This window comes from Martes martes, assembly GCF_963455335.1.
Source record: "Martes martes genome assembly, chromosome: 5".
NCBI lineage: Eukaryota > Metazoa > Chordata > Mammalia > Carnivora > Mustelidae > Martes > Martes martes.
This window is the reverse complement of record NC_137892.1, coordinates 132934777-132958233: the sequence shown is the minus strand read 5'-3', so window position 1 is coordinate 132958233 and position 23457 is coordinate 132934777.

The following is a 23457-nucleotide window of genomic DNA, read 5'->3' as shown; positions in this document are numbered from 1 at the left end:
GGGCAGAAGACATGAACAGACATTTCTGCAAAGAAGACATCCAGATGGCCAACAAACACATGAAAAAGTGCTCCACATCACTCGGCATCAGGGAAATACAAATCAAAACCACAATGAGATACCACCTCACACCAGTCAGAATGGCTAAAATTAACAAGTCAGGAAGTGACAGATGCTGGCGAGGAAGTGGAGAAAGGGGAACCCTCCTACACTGTTGGTGGGAATGCAAGCTGGTGCAACCACTCTGGAAAACAGCATGGAGGTTCCTCAAAAAGTTGAAAATAGAACTACCCTATGACCCAGCAATTGCACTACTGGGTATTTACCCTAAAGATACAAACGTAGTGATCCGAAGGGGCACATGCACCCGAATGTTTATAGCAACAATGTCTACAATAGCCAAACTATGGAAAGAACCTAGATGTCCATCAACAGATGAATGGATAAAGAAGATATGGTATATATACACAATGGAATACTATGCAGCCATCAAAAGAAATGAAATCTTGCCATTTGTGACGACATGGATGGAACTAGAGGGTATCATGCTTAGTGAAATAAGTCAATCGGAGAAAGACAACTATCACATGATCTCCCTGATATGAGGAAGTGGAGATGCAACATGGGGGGTTGGGGGGGAAGGAGAAGAATAAATGAAACAAGATGGGATCGGGAGGGAGACAAACCATAAGTGACTCTTAATGTCACAAAACAAACTGAGGGTTGCTGGGGGGAGGGGGGTCAGAAGAGGGGGGTGGGGTTATGGACATTGGGGAGGGTATGTGCTATGGTGAGTGCTGTGAAGTGTGTAAACCTGGCGATTCACAGACCTGTACCCCTGGGGATATATGTTTATAAAAAATAATAATAATAAATTAAAAAAATTTTTTTAAAAAAGTAAATGTGTTAAGACTTGGTGCTCAAACATTTGTCATAAATTCTTCTAAAATACCTTGCCTCAGGGTGCCTGGGTGGCCCAGTCGGTTAAGCATCTGCCTTTGGCTCAGGTCATGATCCCAGGGTCCTGGGACCAAGTCCCGCATCAGGCTCCCTGCTCAGCGGGGAGCCTGCTTCTCCTTCTCCCACTCCCCCTGCTTGTGTTCCCTCTCTCACTGTATCTCTCTCTGTCAACTAAATGAATAAAACCTTAAAAAAAAAAAAACTTGCTTCTCTTTATAGTCTCAGTAAAGAAAATGATTTTTAAAAATAAGGGGTTTGTTTGTTTGTTTTTGTTTTTGTTTTGCCAACATGAGTGTTTATGGTTTTGAGATTATTTTTACTGGATAATCAAGTAGGGGCAGAGATATGAGATACTGGGACAGACAGCAACTGACTTCAGTACAAAAACTAACATTATTTTTAACTAAGTATTGGTTATCGACTCAATCTCTTCTGATCAATCTTTTTTCTCTAAGTCAAATGTGGAAGGAACTTTGTTTACTAAAGTTGCTAAAGCTAATTATTTTCTGGTTAAAAGATAGAATGTAAACTCCTGGGTTTAAAGAACTTTAAAAATGGTAGTAGTAGTAGTCTTTTTATATTTCATAATTTTAAATGAAACATTTCTTTAGGAGTCCATTTCTCTTCTTTGATTTAATGTGCATTTTCACATTGAAAACCACACAGCACTGAGTGTATACCAGACCTTGGCAATGAATTAGAGGATATAAATCAATCTGTAAGTAATACTGAAAAGTTTCAGAGTTTTATAAAGAAGCTATTTTCTAAGCTGGGCTAAGAATTTGAAAGGCACTTTTAAACAAACTTTCCTCATTCAAACTTTTTCCCCCATTTTAATTTTAACACTTTATTCATTGATTTCCTTGGCAATATTAGATCATAAGAGCAGGATACCAAGCCATGATAAGTAATTCCATCTTAAATTAGTCACAAAATTCCCCTTGCTTCAGAGGTTGAGAGAACTCTAACCAGTAGAATCAGATTTTGTTCACCAAGTGGTTATTATTTAAGAGAAGTCCTAGTGCCAACCTTATTGCTGTCAGCTAACTTAGAGGTCAGTGTCCACATGAATTTGAAAATGTAAAACCTGGTTGACAGCTGCCAAGAAAAATTTTGAAAGCCTCTTGTGTCTTGTTTTGGGACACCTGGGTGGCATAGTTTGTTCAGTAAGTCCAACTCTTGGTTTGGGCTCAGATGGTGATCACAGGGTCATAAGATCGAACCCTGCCTCTGGCCCTGTACTCAGTGTGGAGTCGGCTTCAGATTCCCTCTAGCTCATGCTCTCTCACTCTCTCTCAAATAAATAAATCTTTTAAAAAATATTTGTATCTTGTTTTATATAATGGTTACATATGAAATGTTTCATATGAATCAAACTTAAGTAATATTCAGAATAAGAAAGGGAGGGGCACCTGGATGGCTCAGTGGGTTAAGCCACTGCCTTCAGCTCAGGTCATGATCTCAGGGTCCTGGGATCGAGCCCCGCATCGGGCTCTCTGCTCAGTGGGGAGCCTGCTTCCTCCCTCTCTCTCTCTGCCTGCCTCTCTGCTTACTTGTGATCTCTCTCTCGGACAAACAAATAAATAAAATCTTAAAAAAAAAAAAAAAAAGAAAAGAAAGGAAAGGGAGAATACTGGGGCACCTGGGTGGCTCAGTCATTAAGCATCTGCCTTTGGCCCTGGTCATGATCCCAGAGTCCTGGGATGGAGCCCTGCATCGAGCTCCCTGCTCTGCAGGGAGACTGCTTCTCCTTCTCCCACTCCCTCTGTTGTGTTCCCTCTTTTGCTGTGTCTCTCTCTGTCAAATAAATAAATAAAATCTTAAAAAAAAAAGAAAGGGAGAATACTGTTCAAATACAAATACTAATCAATCCTTCTGAAACAAATAGAAAATTTCTAGTTATTCTAACTTTACGTAAGTTGAGGTTTGGCTTGGAGTGGAGTATACCTCTTATGAATGGTAAAAATCCCCTGGGATAGTTCATGAACTACTATGACATTGTGGTGTTTGAATAGTTAGTTGAAAGTGGAAAGCAATTAAGTAAAATCATTTAATATTATAAAGACAAAAATAATTAGGGTTTGTGACTTAATTCAGATTTTTAAAAATTGAGTTCAGAGCAGATAGAGACCAAGAGTCTACTGTTTTTATTTTATTTTATCTTGTATTGCTAAAAAGTAAATTCTTTACCAGTGCCATGGGATGACAACAAAGATCACTGTGTTAATAACCTGTGTTCAGAGAAGAACATCATTGATGATTCCATTATAAGTTTCAGTTTCCTTACCTCAACTGTGGAAAGAAGGTAGAGGACACACACTGTTGGGTTCTATTAAATTCTCTATTCTAAATCTTACACATTCACTGTGTAAGTAATACATCCAAAAATGTGCACACAATTATATTTTATTTGAAATATAGTAACTATTTAGCATTACTATGTGCCAGGATGGTAGAGTCATTCATTCATTCTCAAACATGAATTAAGGAAAAACTTTGTATAAGTCATTGTTCTATAAAGCAAACTGTATGTGAACAGGTCACATTCTCAGTGGAATGAGAAAAGAAAAGAAGAAATTAGTTTATTAGGAATTAAAATTAAATTAGTAATTAAGAGGATGACTGGGGCATCAGGATGACTCAGTCAGTTAGGCCTCTGACTCTTGGTTTCAGCTCACATCATGATTTCAAGGTCAAGGGATCAAGCGCCGTGTCGGGCTCCATGTTCAGCATGGAGTCTGCTTGTCCATCTCTGTCTGCTCTTCCTCTCTCTCTCAAATAAATAAATAAATAAAATCTTTAAAAAAAAAAAAAAAAGGAAGCTGATAGCTCCATGATATGAGCAAGATGGCACAGCAGCTAGAAGCTTAACAGAACCAGGGAAAGAGCCTCCTGGGATCACTGCTGTATTAGTTTGTTGGGGCTACCATAACCAAAGACTAAAAATTGGCTGGCTTAAATGACAGAACTTGATTTTCTCACAGTTCTGGAAGCTGGAAGTCCAAGATCAAGGTGTTGGGATGTTTGGTTTCTTCTGAGGCCTTTCTCCTTAGCTTACGGAGGGCCTCTTTCTCACTGTTCTCACATGGTCATCCCTCTGTGTGTAAATTTCTTTTTCCAATAAGGACAACAGTCATAGTGGATTAGGGCCCACCCGAACACCCTCATTTAACTGTACCTCTTTAAAGGCCCTATCTCAAAATACAGTCACATTCTAAGGTACTAGGGAAAGCCTTCAACATATGAATTTGGTTGGAGAGACATAGTCCCCCAAACGATCCATAACAACTGCCAACCTTGGGTTTTGGGAGGGCCATATGCATGCCCCAGGCTTCACCAGCTCAGAGGCAGACAGAGCTTGCTTATGAAACAATAAGCCCTGATGCAGGAACAACTTCCTTGGAAGCCAAGCTTACATTTAAAATACCACTTATCTCTGGCAGTCTGGAAGACTGCGTGCAGTTCTTTCTCAGGAAACAGCAGAGAGGAATCATCAGGGGTCCTGGTCCCTGGTGAACGTTAGCAAACAAGGCAAACGCCCTGAGCTATGACGGCAGCCTCCAAGCAGCAACACATCCAGTGGCATAAGGGTAAAAATCTTACTGGCTGAGGGGGCTAGAAGAAAACCTCTGACCTAGGAATGACCTCTGGGTACCCAAGAGAAGAGGTAAAACAAAGGAAAAATATCTGAGTAGGGACAACAGAAGCTGTACACAGTGGAGAAAATAGACTTCACAGAATGAGTTCAGCCAAGTTATTTAAATGAACTTTCATGAACAAGTTCTGGGGATGATGGATAGCATGGTGAGTATGGTTAGTAATATACTGTCTGTATACTTGGAGTTTGCGAAGAGAGTAGATCGATCTCTCTCTCTCTCTCTCTTTTTAATATTTATTTGACAGAGAGCACAAGCAGGGGGAGCAGCAGGCAGAGGGAGAGGGAGAAGCAGTCTCCCCACCAAGCAGGGAGCTCGACATGGGGCTCGATCCCACGACCCTGAGATCATGACCTGAGCTGAAGGCAGCCACTTAACCAGCTGAGCCACACAGGTGCCCCATCTAAGACGGTAGATCTTAAGTGTTCTCACCATATTCATACATATAATGGTAACTATGTGAGGTGACGGAGGTATCAATTAACTTGATTGTGGTAATCACTTCACGATATATTCATAGAGCAAATCACAGTGTACATCTTAAATATATACAGTTTTTATTTGTCAATTTATACCTCGATAAAACTGGAAAACAAAACAAAACAAAAACATGTACACAGAGTTTTTCATAGCTATTCATAGCAGCTTTATTTTTACTGGCCCAAAGGTGACAACAATCCAAATTCTTACCAACTAATGAAGAGATGAACAGAATATACTGTTCTTTACAATGGAATATTGTTTGGCAATAGAAAGTAATGAAGTATTGAATGGATCTTGTAACATCATGCTAAGTGAAAGAAGCCAGTCAGAAAAGACCACATATTATGTAATATAATTTATGTGAATTATCCAGAATAGTCAAATCCATAGAGATAGAAAGATGATTACTGATTACTAGAGGCTGAGAGGAGGAGGGAATGTGGAGTTACTGCTAATGAGCATAGGGTTTGTTTTGGGAGCAACAAAATGTGCTAAATTTACCTTATGGTGATGTTTATACTATGCTGCGTATATACTAAAATAAATTGAATCATACACTTTAAATGGATTATATCTCAATGCTATTGTTAAACACATGAATTATAAGATAATGCAATGTTTCTATATTAGAGTGTACCTCAAGACCTCAACTATCTTTTAAACTTCCTTATACATTTGGCCTTCCCTTTAAAGATAAGAATACCTTAGCTTTATTTCAAATATTATACTAAAATGCCCACTTTAGCACAATAATCGTGTTTCTTATGTTCGAATGTTGCCATTTTCACTCTCTCAGTGAGTAGAAATAATTCTGGAAAAGTCAAGTGTCTTAACATCATAATCAGAATGCTGATTATTATTGAATTGACTGTTAAGGAAGCTAGTCCAGTATAGTAAGATTATTGGATTATCCTATTCACATTGCAATCTATTGCTAATGTAGGTTTGGTTAAATAGTGGCAAAAAAATCTCCATATTTGTTGCCCAATCAGTAAGTCATGTTATCTTCAGACTGGCTTCAGTATTATGATTCCTTTTTGTATTTAGTTGAATGAGCACCTTGTTTTTCACCATGTTCCTATTACAAGCCTGCCATTCTGTGAGTATTTACTTCCTGCATTTCCATGGCTGAAGGCTTAAAAATGAATTTAACCTTGAAAACAGCCATTAGAGTTAAGTGAACCAGTTCAGTTCAACAAACAAGATGTACAAATCATTAAGTGTCCAAAGTCAAGGGTGATGTTGACCAGATATTTGTTCTGCTTCCTACTAAGTTAACCAGCAATGTTCCCTGTTTAAAAGCCAGGACAAATAATGTTTTTAATCATAAGATCCACCCTGGCCCTGAGATCATTTTGCACATACAAAATTTAACTTTATTAACTATTAGCAAGAAGCCTCCCCTACCATGGCTCAATTCATCTTAATAAAGTCAGTCAGAATCTAAACAACTCAGAAAAATTACATATAAAGAAAAGATTTAGTTTCCTACCAAGACTAATAAATGATTTAGATGTTATAGTCTTTCTGTGGGAGATGGATAAAATATGAAAAACAAACAAAAATGACCAGGAACTAGTAATGAGCCTGTTAGCATGTAAAGTCATGCCAGTATTACCTAAATGGAGATATAAGCAAAGAAAAGGAATAAAAATTATTCAGAAAATAAAGGGCTGATGCTGAGGGAAGAGATGTGAGTAGATGATAAATTAAAAGGGATCTATGTTTCTATCTTTCTCAGATGTAATTTGTGAATCCCAGAAAAAGGACAGTATACTTAAATTTGATGTTCTTGTCTCACATATCTTAAAATATCTCTGTGATAGAAACAGAGTGATCTTCTGTAAGGGTTTGGACAGACTAATTCAATACATAGACATGGCCATTCCTTGGTTAAACCATGAAGGACTTGTAATTTGTTTGCTTTCCTCCTTCTTTCTCATTTTTGCCTTCTGTTGCAACCTTCCCTTTACTTCAAGGCGGGGGGGGGGGGCTGTCCTGAAGCCCCCCTGACATGCTTTTAGCACAACCAGAAGTACAGCTTCACCTTCATCAAGATGAACATTTATTCCTTTAGAACCTGATAATATCTGGAAGTTGGAAGTGATTTTTGGGTCCAAGGTAAAAGAATAAACCTAAAAGATCCTACATTTGAAGAGAGTAAATTTTTACATGAGAAATAGTGGATATCTAGTATTATACATCAATAATTGAAATGGGAGTGAGAGTTTAAAATTATCTTGGAGGAAGAAGGTCTGCTTTTACCCCAAGACAGCACTCTGGAAGAGATGTGAACTCTGTGAAGTTGGGCTTTGAGCATCTCTTTCTGTTTAGTTCCTTTATGTCCAAATATGGAAAGTATTTTAGAAATACAGTCCTTTGGGTTTTCATGCTTTTTTCCATGGACACACCTAGCATTTGAAGTTTGTTCTTTAGGGATCATTTTGGATGCTGAGAAATAGACCAAATAGTTGGAGCCCCCAAAATTCACTTGTGTTCAGGACCCATCTAAAGAAGGTATTTAATATATCCTCAACCCTAATAGGATTTAATCTGAACAAAAAGTTGCTAGATGTTCCTGCCATCAAACTTGAATCTGAATTTAATCAAGATTCTAACTCATATTAAAAGAAACTCTAAGGAAACTATTAGTCAAACTTAGAATGTAGAAATTCTGTGACAAAAGAAGACTCAGATTATTAAACAGATATATGGCATAAAAAAGGGAAAGGTGAGATATTAGAGATTAAAAAAGACTTAAAATGATATTTCAACCAAATGCAGTGTATGCAACTCATTAGGATCCTAATTTGAGTAAGCCAATAAACCTCTATTTGAGATGAGGAAAATTGCAGAGACTGAACACTATAAAACATTAAGGACTTACTGTTGATATTTTTAAGGTTCTGATAATGGTATTTTCCCTTTGTTTAAAAACAAGTCATTTCCAGTTAAATATTCATACTATTTTTGTTTAAATATGATGTTTAGTTTTTTATTTAAAACGCTTGAGTAAAAACTTCTAGGGGAATAAAGAAATAAGAATGGTAGAATAGTAACAATCACTGAGGTCAGGTTGTGGTACATGGGTATTCCTTATGCTATTGTGTTGACTTTATGTATCTCTGAAAGTTGTCTTCATAAATAATAATCAAAGTACCACTGTGCAAGAAACAGATTCAGGGATTATATAGTCTTCATTCACCAAAAAAAAAAAAAAAAAAAAAAGATACATTACTTTTGTTATTCCAGTTCTTTGGTTTTAGAGATCTGCAAAAGACAACTACTGTAGAATTCAAATATATGTTTTACAAAACTTTGCTTCCCTTCCCTGTAATTTAAGTTATTTTTAACTATAAATTTGAAAGCATTTCCATCACAGTTGTTTCTAAATTTACTATTTATACTACTTGTAGTACTACTTACTATTTCAATTTACTTTAGTTTGTAAGTAAGAATAATGTAGTATTGTGTAAAATAAAGTAGCTATTTTATTTAAGCCAACTAAGAATTGATTTTTTTTTAAAGAATGAAAAGGGATGACAACATTGCACTTTATTTGAGCCCTGAGATTTGGCTTTTGTATTCTGAGATGTGGCTACCTTCAAAGACCACTCTGCCCTCACAGAAGTCTCATTTCCACCATTTCTCAGCATCTCCATCCTTCTTCACATCTGCCTCTATAAAACTGCAGGCCCTCCCTCCACCTTTCTTTAGATACTTCTCACTAATGAACATTATCCTCATTGCAATAACCTAAATAAACTCATTTCTCTAATTGTCCCATCCATTTTTGTCTTTCACAGCATCTCTACTTATTTGATCTCCATTATCCTGGCCTTTTTAGCTGTTTGCACATCAGTTCTTGTTATTATCAGACATAAGAAAAGATGGAAAACAAGCCCTCTTTGTGACCCCATCAACAGCAATAGAATAAAAAGTGTGCAGGTCCTTCCCCTTTTCCCCAGACCTTCTCACAGCTGATACATTAGAATAGATTAGATTTGTTTAAGCAGACTGAGCCAACAGGGTGAAACATTTCTACTCAGAGATTAAGGATTGTTTTCTCTGATTTAAAGCTAATTTATTGGAACATGGTGAAAATTTCGAAGAACTTTTCTTTTATGGTATCTGAGCTTTAATTTCAAAGTGGTTCTTGTTTTGATGGGCAGAAGTTTACCCACAAGCAGGGTTCTAAAGCCATGCTAATCCCTTTCAGCTGACAGTGGAACTTCCAAAAAGTTCCTAAAGAAGCAAGATTTAGAAACACCTTACATTGTCCATATTTATCTGATCACTTTTCCTATGAAAATTAATTTTTTTTTTCCTCTCTTCAGTAGCCCCCAAAGCTCAAAATTTCATTTGTTGAGTGATTTGAGAAAGGTTTCTCTTGATATGGTAGGACTGACTTTACTGGGATTATTATTACTTTCCTACATTATTGGAATGATATGAACTTGTATGAATATGTTTCATTTTAAAGTAGCAATCAGCTATATACATAAGCTTTTGCTTAGATGTGCCATGCACACATTTAAATCTTTCATTTCCAAGGGATGAAATGCTATGCATTTGTCCTAGATTTTCATTACTTAAATTTTGTTCATTTGCATTGCTATACAGATTGACTTCAGACATCAGAAGGCAACTTTTTTGGACAAATCTTTCCGATTTGCAATAATGTATAAGGGAGAGACATTTTGATTATTTTTTTCTCATCAACCTAAGTATAGAACTGGTTAGCATCTTCTCACCTTAGGTCCTTACTGTTGTAGCTGAGGCTAAACTCAGCTACAGTCCCTTCTTTCTACTCAGTCCCTTCTTTCCTCCCTTCCTTCGTTGCTTCCTTTCCTCCTTCTTTCCTTTCTTTGTTAAAGTATCAGTGACTTCTAGATCGTGCTCAGGGAATTTCTTAAATGGCCCTGTTTTGGACATGACATTCTCCTTCTTGGGAAGATCCTCGCTGAAGACTCAGACCTTAAGAAAGAGCCTATGCCTTTGACAACCACAACCACTTTACCTCAGTCTGACCAGAACTATGGCCAATTTTGTTCCAATTTGGACTTTATATATATCTTTTTTTCTCCCTCTGGAATTGTCAGTCCTTGCTGATGAGCCACTCTATCTGATAGTGCAGAGAAACCATCAGTTTTACCAACCACAGTCAATACCACACTTTGTATTTCTAGCCCAGATTTACCACCACCCTGCACTTCTTTTCTGGTCTAATTTGAACCCAGTGGAATGCCCTCACTGGCATGTCCCTCACTCCTGGACTCTTGTCAAGTGGCAGAGTTTACCTAATATATCTTGTGCCTGAACTTTTCTCTTCTTCTTTTGGATCCCCTTCTGTGGTTCTATATCCAGAAGCTTCTGGGTCTTGTGCCTTATTTCTGGATTTTTAAGAAGCATCCACCATGTTTACAACTCTATCTTTCACATGTTCATGTTTCATTTATTTTTACATTTATCATCTCCAACCAAGATGCCAATTTCACCAGTTAGGAACTCTGACAGGTTCCTGAATATGAATATAGCTCACTAATGCCTCTGTAGTAGTATTTCTTGGAAAAGTGACAGAAGGAAGTCTAGATTGCCATCAGGTATAAATTAATGTGCAGCAATTCTCATATATGAGTCTCCTAATACGGTTCTCAACAACCGTGTGTTCTTGTTCACAAAATGTTGAAGGATAATAGCAGCTAACAATTATTGAGAATTTGCTAAGTATTAGGGCACTGCATGCTTTGCTGTATTTGACTTTAATAGCCCTGTGACCTGGACATTATTACCTTTATTTGACATATTTGACACATGAGGTAACCTACCCATGGCAACTCAGAAGGGATGAAACCCAAATTCAGAATCTGGCTGATCTCAAGTCCACGTACCTTAATGCCATACCACTTTAAAAGAAGATAATAAGGATGAAAATTTCATCTTGTTCATGTATGCATCCATAGTCAGTGCCTAGCATGATACCTAACTTAAGAAGTTACCAAATGACTAAAAATCAATTGCGGTGCAGTCGGACTAGCTTATAAAACCTTCTAATTACTGTGGGCAGCTCATGCTTGCAATAGTCATTGAACCTACAGCCTCTCTATCTAATCATTACCTTAGAATATGCTTTGGTCTTTAGATTGTAAGTACTGTGACCCAAAGTACCTATGGTAGAATTTGATGCAATGCATTTCTTTGTTACCTGAAATGAGATACTAGAGTGTGCATTATCCATACACTGTTACATACCTAACAAATTCTCTCTCCAAAATGTATTGGCTATTTCCTCCAGCATTAGCATATTGGAGGATTACTCTAGGCTTGTTCAGTGTCCGTTCTGTTTCTCTACCTCAGACAGGTCTACTTCCAGTTGGATCTGGGGAGATTTTAGAATCCTAGCTCTATACCTCAGGCTCTGCCTGTGTGATGTCAACAACTCTGTGACTTCCCACTGTCACCCACAGCTTCAGATCCTGTGCCACTCCCATAGACTCTCTCACACCACTTGATAAGCCTTGAACATCTAGTTCTGACTGGGACGGTCATCTCCTTTGGATCATCTGAGGTTTTTACTGCCATTCCTACACCACTGAACTGGTGCCCCAATAACCTAACAACCTTCTCCCTGGGTTTTCATCCCCTGTGTCTTCTCTTTGTTCTGCGCTCTTAAGGCTTATATCCATTCTTTTTTTTTTTTTTTTAAGATTTTATTTATTTATTTGACAGAGAGAGAACACAAGTAGGCAGAGAGGCAGACGAGGGGGGGAAGCAGGCTCCCCGCTGAGCAGAGAGCCCAATGCGGGGCTCCATCCCAGGACCCCGGGACCACGACCTGAGCTGAAGGCAGAGGCTTTGACCCACTGAGCCACCCAGGAGCCCCTAGGCTTATATCCATTCTAAGAGCTTTTAGTTCTTTCAGTGAGGAGGTAAGGCAAAAATATCCAAGTAAGTGAAATGTGTCAATTCCATGGATGGATTAAGTATGGCACAAATATCAGTTCAGTTATAGCTGAAGTGCCTAGCACAGAGCTTGACTCATACCAATCATTCAAAGAAATATGAAGAGTAAATGAATGAATGCACAACTCCTATCCAATAAGAAGCCTATCCATCTTCTATGCAGAGCAATGGATCACAGTCCCATGCATTCAGAAGCGGCCCACTTTGGTGTTATGTCTATGTGTTATGCAGGCAATTTTTTTCTGAGTGTTCAAAATACGTTCCCTCTCTTTTACTTGTTGATATCTGAAATGTTTTTGACCTAAAATCAGAGTTACTTGAAAATCCATGACACCGTATTATTTCCTGGGAGCAGATATTTCTCTGCTGTGAAAGACAAAACACAAGAGGCATAGGTGCCTGCAGGAAAGGGTAAAGTAACTAATGCAGAGATGAATAGCTAGGAGAAATGAGAATAGATTTTGCTTGCTTCTCAATTCTGCCAGTAATTGGGGTAGACAAAATTTTCCCCTCTGTCCTTGCAGCATTTTGGGGAATCTTTGACAGAATGAGAAATGCTAAGAACTTTTAATGTAGGGCTAAGAGATGGGGATATAAAGCAGGGGATAACAGAGGGATGAAATCATAGGGTCCAATGAACTCTCATTTAAGTCATGTAGTTCTTAATGAAGGTCAGTTTCCAAAAAAAGCATATATCTAATTAAGCTATGCAAAACACTCTTTCTGCAGAATATTATGTTAATCAATTTTCCTTTTTATCTGTATTATACCAGGCCTTTCTTTTTATCATTTATTTTACTTTTAGAACAAGCATTTAGGATTCAAAGAGTTTTATTATGACTCATGAGAGACTGCATGGAATTTAATATATTTATTATTTCTTATTACCATTGTTATGCAGGTCAAATTATTAATTTTAGAATCATCGTGTAGCTTTAGAATATTTTGTAACTTGCCTGTGCTAGGGAAATTTTATTTGATGTGTTCTTTATGAAATCAGTAAATAATAAGGCCTAATCCTTTTTGAATTTTTATATTTGTTAACATTTCTACAGAATCTATTCATTGTTTTACATAAAATGAATGGAGGAATACTTAAAAGTGTAATGTATTCTTGGGAAATTTTTAAATTTATTATGAGTATCTGAAGTTCTGGGCAAGAGAAAAAAAAAAGTCTTTGAGATGTAGGCTTTATTTGGTAGGTTAATGAAGCTCCCATAATCCCAAATTAGAGATGGAAAAGGACATACAAGTAGACATATTTCTGGTAAAATTATTGTGTTTCTCAATTTAAAAAGAAAATATCACAGCTTTTATTTAGAAAAAAATTTATAAATGTCAGAAGTCTAAATAGCTGCAAGCTAGAATAAATAGTGAAATAACATCTATACATAAAGAAGAAGTGACTGGGATGAGCAATCTTGAAGTCACCCAAAATTTCAGTTCCCTGCATGATGGAAGGAAGATATTGTTGGATGAGCGAAGAATTAGGGGGAGTATTAGCCACTTATCCTTCCTGATAAAATAATCACAACAAGGTTCTGACTGAACAACTGATTAAGCAAAACCAAGATCTCTAGCAAAAGCAATGCATACACATGGTTAACCCTCAAAACACAATGTTAGAGTGACTGAGAGTTTGCAATATAAACGCTAAGTAAGTATTGATGAAGCAGAAGTGAAACCGAGACCTTGCGTTTGAGGGAAATGTACTAAGTGAGGGAATCACAGCGTGCTAAACTGATAGTCTGGCCTGTGGGTTAGGATGAGTGGCAGTGAGGGCGAGAGGTGAGCTGTAATAGGGGGAAATAAACCATTCCCAAGGCACATCTCTGGAGTGGGGAAGCAGTGAAGAAATAGAACACGTTGCTGAGAAGCAAATAGGGTGATCTTGGTAACCTTTGCCTTTAGTGTGCAGGATGTGCTTTAGCACTTTTTGTAGAGCAGGTCTGCTGGCAACAAATTCTCTCAGCTTTTGTTTACCTGAAATCTTTTTTTTTTTTTTTTAAAGATTAAAAAAAATTGATTTATTTGACAGACAGAGATCACAAGTAGGCAGAGAAGCAGGCAGAGAGAGGGGGGTTCGAAGCAGGCTCCCTGCTGAGCAGAGAGCCTGAAGCGGGACCCTGAGATCATGACCTGAGACGAAGTCAGAGGCTTTAACCCACTGAGCCACCCAGGTGCTCCCTGTTTACCTGAAATCTTTAATTTATTTTCCTTTTTTTTTTTTTTTAAGATTTTATTTATTTATTTGACAGAGAGAGATCACAAGTAGGCAGAGAGGCAGGCAGAGAGAGAGGGGAGAAGCAGGCTCCCCGCTGAGCAGAGAGCCCGATGTGGGACTTGATCCCAGGACCATGAGATTATGACCTGAGCCAAAGGCAGAGGCTTAACCCATTGAGCCACCCAGGTACCCAATTTACTTTTCTTTTTGAATAAAACCTTAGTAGGTATAGAATCCTAATTTTCCCCCAGCGTATTACTCTATCGTATAAAACTTGACAAAGCTACATGGTTTGTGAAATTTGGTGATAATTGATGAAGTGGCTTCTGCTATCTTTTTTCCTCAGGACTGATTGACATGACCTGTGTTGCATGGTAACATGTCACTTACATTGTAACAAAACTACCCAGCAGAAATGGGCCTGCCCTAGCAAAGACAGAGATATGTGTGTTTTTTGTATGTTTTGTGGGTGTGTGTGCTTATATTTCTCATTAAGATCATGAGCCCAGTTTATACTTCGCCAATAATGTAAAAAGTAGAAATGAGATAAGTGTGATAACATTTCCAATTTACATCAATTATTTTTCTTTTCTTCTTCTTTTTTTTTTTTTCTAAGTAGGCTCCATGCCCAGAGTGGAGCCCAACTGGGGGCTTGAACTCACAAACGACCATGAGATCAACACCTGAGCCGAGAACAAGAACTAGAGGTTTAACTGACTGAGCCATTCAGTTGAATAGGGTGCTCCTATTTCAATGATTTTTAATAGCACTTCTGCTATTCGGGTGGGGCCAAATCATGCAATGCTTTGCAGGGCATTGTAAAGATGGAATTTTGTCTACTTGAAATGAGACACCATTAAGGAGTTTTAAGTTGGGAGTGACATGATCTGATTTATTTTATAACAAAATCACTAGGAAAGGAGAACTAATTGGAGGAGGACAGGAGTAGATGCAGTGAAATCAGTTTGGGGGCCTTTGCTACAGTCAATGCCAGTTTTGTAGGTTAAACTACGTTAGTAGCAGTGAGATGGAGATATGTTTTGGAGTTAGAACCGAGAGGACTTGTTCTAGAAATGGATGTGAGGAGTGAGGGAAAGAAAGTTAAGAATGTTTCTCAGGTTTCCAGCTCTAGGAACTGTGAGTTGAGGTGGCATTTATTGAGAAGGGAAGAAATAGAAGACCATCTTGGGGAGAAATAGAGTTTCAAAGAATTAATTAAGTAGGTTGTTATATAGATATGATTGTGGGGAATGGCCAGCAATCCCTGTACCCACGGATGAAAGATTACTCCAAACTTTGCTGTGAAAGAGAGAAGACAAGGGCGTCAACGCTCAGAGATGGAAGACCCTTTACTCTTCTCCCACTTATATTGGTCCTTCAGGATATCATAGATCCTTATTACTGTTTCTCAAGTACCTGATGTGTGACAAGGGCTCCTACTGAAACTAGGAGAGTCTGTTTACAGGAAAGATAAGATATGCTAATCTGTCTGTTCTACTAAATACAGCCTAAGGGACAATGCATTCATCTCTCAGATCACAGGGTGGCGGTTTGGGCTAAGAAAGCTTGGGGAAGGCAGCTCCCTCGAGCATTCCAACCACTGAGTGGCTGCACACGCCTCGGCAGTCCAAAGGCCTCCACTCTTCTCTGAAACCTTCCTTTGCCCCCAGTGGCCTCCACGTTACATTTTAGCAAGCCAGGTATTATGGCTGATTTCATGCTCTACATTAACCCCAACATATGATGGTTGATTTTATGTGTCAACCCAACTAGACTAAGAGATATGTAGATAGCTGGTAAAATTATTTCTGTGTGTGTCTGTGAGGGAGTTTCCAGAAGAGACTAGCATTTGAATCTGTATACTGAGTAAAGAAGATTGTCCTCACCAGTGCTGGTGGGCATCATCCAATCCACTGGGGAACTGAGTAGAACAAAAACATGGAGGGAGGGCAAATTTCTGATCTGCTTGAGCTGGGACACCCATCCTCTCCTGTCTTTCGCACAGTGGCACTCCTCATTATTGTGCCTTTGGCCTTGTACCACAACTTGCATCATAGGCCTCCTAGTTCTCAGGCCTCTGGACTCGGACTGAGAATTAACACCACTGGCCCCCTGGTTCTCAGGCCTTTGGGTTTGTATTGGAACTATACCACTAGCATTCTTGGGCTATCAGGTTTCAGCTGACAGATGGAGGAACTCCTCAGCCTCCATTATAGTGTGAGCCAATTCCTCATAAGAAGCATCTTTTTATATATCTATACATATCCTAATGGTTCTGTTTCTCTGGAGAACACTAATACAGTAGGCAAGTGGATATTCAAGTTTGGAACTGAGAGATCATGCCTACGTTGAACTAAAATCTGGAAATCATCAGCATGTAAATGGTACTTAAGGCCACAAACTGGATGAGATCACCTCAGAGTCAATTCTAGAGAAAAGAAAAGGACTCAGAAGAAGGCCTAATGATATTACTCAAATCAATATCTTAGCTTTCTTTTCAGTTTCATTGATATATTATGTCAATAAGATGCTATTTTAATTATAATAGCTCTAAAATAAGTCTTTCATACTCTGAAAAGAAGTCATTACTTATTACTTTTCTTTTTTAAAATTTTTTTGCTTTTCATCTGTATTTTCTCACATATAAACTTATGTATCACTTTACGAAATAAAAAACTTCTTGATATGTGACACTAATTTTGTGAATGTTATAAAAAGTATATAAAAGTTTAAAAAGAAATAACATAAAAAAGAAATAACTTTGATATTTTGTTTGATATCACTGATTCAATTGTTGCCCTAGAGAAGTGATTAGAGCTTGTCCAGCCTATCAAGTTGATAATACTTACAGAGCATAAAATTGGGTGAATGGTCAAGAAATGGCCCAGAGAGATATGGTTCTGGTGAAGGGGAGGAAGCACAAGGTCAAATGAGTTGGTAGCCACTGGCTAGGTATCTTGCCCCATTTCCAGATAGTTCCAAAGCATTGGAACCATTAAAGGAAAAGCCCATAATTTACATTTGGAGCTTGATTTAATTTGTACACTGTGATTATTTCTGAGAACAGGTTTTAATTTTTCCTCTTACCTTTTAAAAGCACTAAAAGTCATCCTATCTCAGTGGATTAGAAAATATTCAAGCTCTGCTCTGAGGAAGGAATACTCCTTTTCCTACCTTATTACTTCCAACTTGAAATTTAAAGTGTGATGTTCAAAAAGCCTGAAGCTACTTATAATCTTGCAAGTTCTTGCTCTCCCTCTCAGTACCTTTGTGCTTGCAGGTCTCTCTGCCTGCCTTACTCTATTGCCATCTCTTTTGGTCTGGCTAAACCCACTCATTTGTGAAAACCCAGCTCAGAAATCTCCCTCTGTAGGAAGCTCCTATGCCTCTTCCTGTTAAGGGCCTTTTTTGTATGCTTCCCAGCTTTCCCATATTTATCTCTCTCCCAAGTATAGTAATGTGTTGTAATGACTGTGTACTTCCTTGTGCCCTTCACTAGAGTATGGCCTCTTGGAAACTCAAGGAGGGTCTCTTAACTCTGCATCCCCAGCACCTAGACAATGCTCAGCATAGATCAGACATCCAATAAATATTTGTTGAATCAATACACAGCCAATCTACCTTCTTAAGAAGAATCTCACTTACCTGAATAGTTAAAGCATTCTCCAAATTTCACACTTTAATAGGACTTGTAACTCTGAAATATAAAAAAGAGATTTATAAGTGTAAGAGTTGACTACATTAGCTTAAAATTCATTTTCTCCTGTCATTGACTTGGAACTATTTCTAAGAGAAATAGATGTCAGAAGCTTATGGAGTGTGAATAGGACAGCCATTTAAAACCTAATCATTCTTTCCACCAGATTCTGAAGCTGATAATAGATTTTGGTGTGGTGGACAGAGTGCCATGCTCTTCAGGTAGAAGTGGGTCAAAAATGTGCACTCACTGCAAAAAAAAAGATCTCTCTTTCACAATCTGGAAAAAATGTTCTAAACAGTCAGTAGACACCAAAGGTATGAAAAAGAGCCTCCAAGCACAGAGGAAATAAATGATCTGTTCCACTGCTGTATCTAGTGTTCTCAGGAACTTGAAACTTGAATTTTGTCTAAATATAAAACACATGGCAAAGCAGGCCTTCTTAGTTGTCTTTCTCTGGCATTTTGTCAGGTTGTGCTAGAAGAGGACATCTCCTATTATCTAATAGAATTTCCCCTAATGGAGCCTGGTACAAAGATGAAACCATACTTTAGTATACTGAAGAATAGGAACAATATTTTTTTTTTAACCCAGAAAAACTAATACATTGTTCCAGTTAAGTTCATAGTAATAGAGTATCAAGGCTTGAAGGCAATTTCAGTGTTTGAAATTTCAATTTCACCAATGAAAAACATATTAAGGACAGTGAAGTAACTAGATCAAAGTCCCAAAAACTGTGGCATCAGACATGTAAACAATAAAAAACATGATAAAATACATGATATAATTGAAAATAAATCAATGTTAGTTACTAGCACCATACTTTTATTTTGTAGAGGAAATATCTCCTCATCTATGATGGTAATCATCATAATCATCATGAATGTCTTTACTTATTGATGATAAATATTTTGGCACATGTATACATGGAAAGCAGGGTTGTGTTGAATTGCATGTTCAATCTCTTGAAAAGCAGATGAAGGCATTGAGTTAGGAAATGGGAAAAATATCCAGATCACCAGCTTGTAAGTTCCAAGGATCACTAAATCATCACTTAACCCCTACCTTTGGGATGGATGATCCTGAAAACAGTATTAGAGAGTGATACTCTTGTTATAGTTCCACAATTAATGGAGCAAATGTCATAACCCCACCAATCAGGAAATCCTCCATATATTCACCATGTATCTAAAACAATCTCTTCTTAAAGACTGTCATATAATTTCTACACAAAAGCGAAATAATACTAATGAATAATGATGAAATATTATTTCTTATAAAAGTCTTTTGCATGATTACTCTTTTGATCCTCATAAAAAGACAGGATAGTACTTACATTTCCTTCATTTTTACATGTGGAATCCTAAGGCTGATAGGTTAACTGACTTGCCTAAGAGTTGGTGAGTTGGTGATGTCATGAGCCATGGAGAAAAGGGTAGGTGGGCTAAACAATACTTCCCCAGGGGAAAGAATAGGGAGCCTTTGATCCAGATAAGGACCAATGTTTAGTAACATTGGCTACTAACTCTACTACACTGAAGTTTTTCAAAGAAGGAATAAACTTTTGTATTTAAATAGGGAGCCTATTATATATGTAATAATCTCTTAGGTATTTTGCATATTATTGTGTTCATTTCCACAATGGACCTTCCCTGTGATTAAAGCAAATTGGTATAATTTCAACACAGTTCTTGACTTAAAAGAGCCCTGAACTGAACAACTTGGTTCCATGGAGGTTTGGCTTAAGTAGAAAATTAGTTATTTGTTTTTAAACACACACAAACACACACACACACACACACATTCACACGTACAATGTATATGTTTATAAAGGCACATAATGATGTGGTTGTTAACATGGATTCTGAGTGAGGTAGACTGGATTCCTATCCTCCAGCTCAGCTGTTTACTAGTTGTTGGGTCTAACTAGCTGTGTGACTTTGGAAAATTTCTTGAATCTCTGTTTCTTCACCTACAAAATAGGAGTAAATAGAATTCTTGTAAGACTGTAGTAAGAATTAAATGAGATAAAATTTATAAAACGCTTAGCGTATTTTTTAGCATAAGTAGTTTCAATAAATATTAGTAATGATAACATATATATGGTATATAGTTCCAAAAATAGATTTGAGACAGTTATAAATATTCAATAAATAATAGTTTATTCACACAGACCAATAAGTATGTGAGGAAATTGAGGGGACAGGGAATTAGAGGATAATGGATAAGACAATATTGATAATAAGATTAGTACATGATATTTGTGACAAAATGTCCTGTTCATTTCTTTGTGTAAGTCAGAAATATTGCTTCAAGCTTCCTAGCAATTAATGCACAGAGGAAAACAAAGTTAAATTAAATTTTATCAATCCCCTAAATAAACATATAAAATAATGTTTCAGGACAAGACTGTGTTTCTTTTGACTGACCAGTTCAGTGGCTTTCTTCATTTTGTGGATGTTGTGACATTGTAAACAATGCCTTCCACATCTTCCCAATAAATACAAAAGTAAACCTTGCATTTCGTATACACTGATGTAGGCAAAGGCCTAAAACCGAAGTATAATTCAGTAAAGCAATTTCATGAGTGAAGGGGAACATGTGACATATGCATAATTCTTTGATGGCCTGACATAACTCCAGTCTTGGCCCTGAATTTAGGGTACCTAGAGATATAAGCAAACTCAACTCAGCAAATTTTTTACAGATAATATTTATTAAAACCAACTTTTTGAGAATACATTGCCCAGAACAGAATGAAAGTTATACTTACTGAGAACTATCTGGGAGTTTGATTTAAAGTTTATGAAAGAATCATAAACTTTAATTATTAAATGAACTGGAAGTTGGGTTGATATTTACTTACTAGGTGTCTAGTCACGTGACAGGGCACCGTAAATCAAATCCACCTAATTAGGGAGATGGCATTATTTTTTTTTACTCAGACTTTCCAAAATCATAGAAGTCTTTATTAGAACAACAAATGTGTTAAAAGAGTAAGCTGGAAGGAACTCTATCTTCTTTAGGGCTCTATCCCTAAAACTACAACACTTGCCGACACATGTAGTTATAAAAGATGAATTTTATTTATAAATAATGAGGGAATCGATACGTGGAACAGCTGATCTGAAGGAGAATCCGAAGAGCAGGCAAATATACAGGCATCAAGACCTGAGAAGAAGTTACAAATAGATGCAAAACTGAAGACACTAACTAATATCCACAGGAAGATAACGGATTGCATTTTATCAGGCACAGTCTGCATACCTATGAACCAAAATCTTTTGCATTACTGTCAGATTTTTACGACTTAGTTGTAAAATAACTCAAAGACTAAGTGATAGGCTGAGATCACAATGAAGTAAGTGCTAGACAGGAAAATCAGTAATCCTTTCAGTCTTTTTCATAATATTTCCATACAGTAGGCACTCTGAAGTATTTTTAATGAGCAAATCATGCATATTGATTAAACAATACATTTAACTTGGATAGATCATGTAGAGAAATATTTTAAGAAATACAAAGGTGTAATTTTTACCTTTTCTCACAATTCTTAGCACTGTGAATATAAATTCTTTTCTCAATTTGCCTTTAAATAGATAAGCTCAAGTCCTTTTGCTTATTTGTGTAAAAATCTTCTGTACCTGTATTGCTCTGTCTTTGGGCCTTTAGGATCATTTCTTTTTTCTGCTACGGGTACGCTCCTCAGAGGGAAATAACACTTCTTACATGCTTTAACTGCTGACAGTTTTTATCTCTTTTGCTCTCTACTCAATTTCTGCTTACCCCTTTATTCAAAGGAAAGAAAAAAAGTCAGAAGTACAGGTTGCCCAGGGACGTAAAATTGGTTTCTGAAATGAGGGCAGCCATTTTCAAATTTAATTAATTAATTCATTCATTCATTTTTTGTGGGACTGAGACCTTAAACCTGTGGCGTCTGATGCTTCCTTGGGTCCTAGGTGTCAGAATTTAATTGATCATTGGACACCCCATTGGTGTTTGGAGAATTGGAGAATTGGTTTTGGTGCTAGGCAACAACCTAGGTAAGTGATGAGCAGAGAAGGTTGTGGAGAAGCCGTAAGAGTTAGAAGAAATCCAAAAAGACCATTGTGCGGTGGAAACCAAGAGGGAATTTTCTAAGAAGGAAATACATGGTTACTAGCATCAATGCTGCAAAGAAGTCAAGTAAGGAAAGGCCTGAAAAGTATGAGTTGTATTTAATACTAACTTTGGAAGTAATTCCAGGAAGGAATCACAGCAAGAATGGGGTAAGGGCAGAGGAGTTCATAAAAAGGGGCTTGAGGAAAATCAGTTGCAGTGAATTTAAAAATGACCTCGAAGTGAAGTGAAAAGTGCCTAGTGGATATATATTTTTTTACTTAGTGTGCAGCAATTCTAAGCTGTTCATACATTTTGTCATCCTCGGAAACCTTACTAATTTTTGCTCTTGCTTTGTAGATGATGGTGACAAAATTACACAGATAGCCCACGGTAAAGAAGATAGGATATGAACCTAGGTCTGTAGGACTGCGCATTTTCTCTATTTTTAACCACAACAGAAAAGCCGAGTTTCTCTGTCCTAAAAAATTCTCTAATTCAGAACTTCTATTCCCCTAAGATACTAGATAACTAATTTCAGTTATTTTGTAGCAGTGTCTTGGGTCACATCACAATAATACAATTTAACCAGACCTAAAGGTGGGCATCTTATGCACTAGTAACCAATATTTTTCTTTTCTTTAAATTCTTCTTATAATGCTATTTTTGAGTTAGCTCTGAGAAGAAAATTGACTTTAAATGCCCAATAGAGTTTCAAAGTGTCATAAACTTTTAATAGATCTCTAAAAACAGTTTTGCTTTATTTTTTTTTTTAATAAATGTTCTGTCTTTGAGATGACAAATGAGAGTTTAGATACAGCCAATGCATTTATATCTGAGTCAACCATCCACAGAGGCACTTGAGATGGAGAGGATATTTTTATTCTTCATTTTTCTTGCTAATTAATATGAATTGGTGCCACTGGAATTTAATTAGCTCAAAGTAGGCATTTTTCCCCTTAAACAAAGAAATGTTGTTTTACCGTTTTATTTTATTTATTTAAAAGATTTATTTACTTATTTTAGAGAGAGCGAGAAAGAGAGAGCACGCGTGTGTGAGTGGGGCAGAGACAGAGAGGGGGAGAGAATCCTAAACAGATTCTGTGCTGAGCAAGAGCCCAATCTCAATACCCTGAGATCATGACGTGAGCCTAAACCAAGAGTTGCGCTTAACCACCTGAGCCACCCAGGTACCCCTTGTTTTACCATTTTAAAACATAATTCAGTTTCATCCATAAATCTTTACTACTTGGAAAGGAAAAGAAAACCTTAAAATCCAGTTGAGAATAGGTTTCTTAAAGCCAGGGGACTACTAATGGGAGAAAATCAGTAATTGTTTCAACTTACTGTTAAAGTCAGTGTTTTCCAGTGGGAAT